Here is a 3,354-nt window from a genome sequence, read left to right as displayed (position 1 = left end):
TCAGAGCAAATTTGATAAAAATGTTGTGTGTGTTCTAGGTGTACAGAATCTGTTTCCTTATATCTGTGTATCGAGCTACTCATCTTTGGATCCTTTCCCGTTTAGGTTATTACAGAGTGTTGAGTAGACCTCTCTTGGTATTCCTTAGGTATTTTGTGAATATATATTTCATATTTATTAGTATATGTCTGATAACCCCCATATCCTTATTCATAAATTACTTGCACATTTCCATTTGGTTAAACGTAATTTGGTTTTCTGAATCTATGCGTGTCCTTGTCTTGGAAATGATTTCATGGGTATCAATTTTTAGGTAATACCTATAAGTGATGTCCTACGATATATGTCTTTCGGTTTATTTCTTAATTCAAGTTAGGTGATTATCTCTAGATCCTTCCATGGTGGTGCCAACGGCAATGTTCCATGCTTTTCCATGGCTAATATTCCATTGCGTACAAGGACCACTTCTTTTGGGGGCATTTTTCTGCAGATGGACATTTGGGTTCTTCCAAGTCTTGGCTATGGGACATGTTGCTGCAGTGCAGGATGGTCAGCCTGTGTCTTTTAGATTCCGGTCTACTCAGGTTATAGGCCCATAAGTGGGCCTACCAGATCACATGGTATTTCAGTCTTTACCTTTAAACGAACCTCCATTGTGTTCTCACTACTGGCTGTTGCCAGGTTACATCCCAGGAGCAGCTAGAGGGTACGCAGCTCTCTAAAACACCTTCAGCATTGATTCTTTGTAGACTTTTTTGCTGATGATCATTCTGATGGCTGTGAGGTGAACGTTTTTGTAGACTGGATTTGCATGGCTTTATTAATTCCTGATTTTGAGCATTTTTCCATTCCCTTTTTTTATCATAAAAAAAGAAGAGAGAAAAAGAAAGAGAAGACAAAATGTGCGTAAAAGATGCCTCTTGAAATTGTCGTTTGGAAATGTGCACGTCTTTTGAGTTTTTTGCTCGATTTACAACCCGAGGATTTGTTTTGAGGGCAGGTGTCATTTCCAGGCCTGCCATTATTTTGAATATCATATCATGTGACCATTAGCGCTGGGTTTATAGGTGCTGTTTTGAGACACGGCCACAACGCGGCACCAGTTCTCCTTTACCAAATCTAGTGACTAGGGCAACAGAGCTTCAATGGAAGTCATGTTCTAGGTTGTAAATTCGAATGGAATGTGCCAGAAAAAAACCCTTAACTTTATGTCTCACTACTTCTTGTTGGTTTTTTTAATTTAATTTTTATTTTTACAGCAAGTTGGATTACAATGTTTTGTAGGTGTGCAAGATGTGGTTCTTTTACACATATACATATATCTATTCTTCTTTGGATCCTTTTCCCATGCAGGTTATGACACAATGTTGAGTAGTCTTCTCTTGTTATTCCGTAGGTCTTTGGTGATTATATATTTCACATGTATATGTATAACTCTGTTAAAACCAATATCCTGATGTATACAATCCAAGCACCTTTCCAATGGTGAACAATAAGTTTGTTTAATGTATCTGTGATTGCCTTGCTCTGTGGAAATATCTTCACTGGTATAAATTTTTAGGTAACACCTGTAAGTGATATCATAGGATATATGTCTTTCACTTTTTGAGTTACTACAATTTCCGTGATGACCTCTACACTCATCAGTGATGTTGCAAATGGCATTGTGCCATTTTTTCCTTGGCTAATATTCCATCTGTACATGTACCCATTCTTCTTGGTCCACTCATCTGTTGATCGTCTTTTTGGTTGCTTCCATGTCTTGGCTATTGTAATACTGCTGCAGTGCACATTTGCCTGCCTGTGTCTTTCCAATTCTGTCCTCCTAGGTTATAGGCCAAGGGGTGGGCCTGCTGGATCATATCGTAGCTCAATGTTAACCTTGTAAAAGCACCTTCATTCTGTTCTCATTAGTGTCTCTTACCAGGTTAAGTCCCACTTAACGTTGAGGGTATGCACTTCTCCACAACCCCTTGAGCATTTATTGTTTGTAGTTTTGTTGCTGATGGTTCTTCTGACTGGTGTGAGCTGATACCTCTTGGTGGTTGGATTTGCATGCGTCTCATAATCCCTTGAAATTGAGCTTTCAGGCATGTCGTTGTTTTCTTCAAACTGCGTGTAAAGCTTACCTCTTCAAATACTTTTCTGGAAGTATATGCCTCAAAGAGCAGTGTTTCATTGTTTTCCATGGCTAATATTCCACTGTGTACATGAACCACTTCTTATCCATTCATCTATTGATAGACATTTTGGTTGCTTCTGTGTCTTGACTGTTGTGAACATTCGTGCAGTGCAGCTGTTGCAGCCTGTGTCTTCTCGACTCTGGTCTTCTCAGGTGAGAGGCTCAGTTGTGGGTCTGCTGGATGGAATGGTGGCTCAATTTTTAATTTAAAACGCAGCTCCTTTCTGTTCTCATTATTGGCTGTTACAACTATACATCACAACAGCAGCTAGAGGGAACAGAGTTCTCTAAAACCCCTTCAGCATTTATTGTTTGTAGTCTTTTTGCTGATGGTAGTTGACTTGTGTGACTTGAAACCTTTTTGTAGGTTAGATAAGTCTCATAATTCGTGATGTTGAGCTTTTATCCATTTTCCTTTTTTTGAAAAAGAGTGAGTAAAACTTACCTCTTCCTACAATCTCTTTGAAATATTTGCCTGCTTTGAATTGTTTTGGCCATTGCCTAGGTCAGGACATTTTTTGAGGGCGGGTGTCTTTTAGAGCCCAGAGGCCTTGTGAATGTTAAGTGACCTATAGCTATGCGTTTAAAGTCGCTCTTGCGGGAAACGGCCACAAGGCGGCAGCATTTCTCCATTTCCAACTCTGGGTTTTTCTGCAACAAAGCCTTCCTGGAAATTGTGTTAGTAGGCTGCAAATTAGAGTGGAATGTGCCAGAGCAAACCCCCAAGAGCTTATATCTCCTTACTTCTTGTGTGTTTTTTTAAATTTAATTGTTATTTATTATCAGAGCAAATTTGATAAAAATGTTGTGTGTGTTCTAGGTGTACAGAATCTGGTTCATTATATCTATGTATCGATCTCTTCATCTTTGGGTCCTTTCCCGTGTAGGTTATTACAGAGTGTTGAGTAGACCTCTCTTGGTATTCCTTAGGTATTTTGTGATTAAATATTTCATATGTATCAGTACATGTCTGTTAACCCCCATATCCAAATTCATACATTCCTTACACCTTTCCATTTGGTTAAACATAAGTTGGTTTTCTGAATCTATGCGCGGCCTTCTCTTGGAAGTGATTTCATGGGTGTCAATTATTAGGTAACAACTATAAGTGATGTCGTAGGATATCTACCTTTCTGTTTCTTTCGTACTTCATTTTGGGTGATTATCTCTAG

This window comes from Physeter macrocephalus, chromosome 11 (genome assembly GCF_002837175.3).
Source record: "Physeter macrocephalus isolate SW-GA chromosome 11, ASM283717v5, whole genome shotgun sequence".
NCBI lineage: Eukaryota > Metazoa > Chordata > Mammalia > Artiodactyla > Physeteridae > Physeter > Physeter macrocephalus.
Note: the sequence above shows the minus strand (reverse complement) of the source record.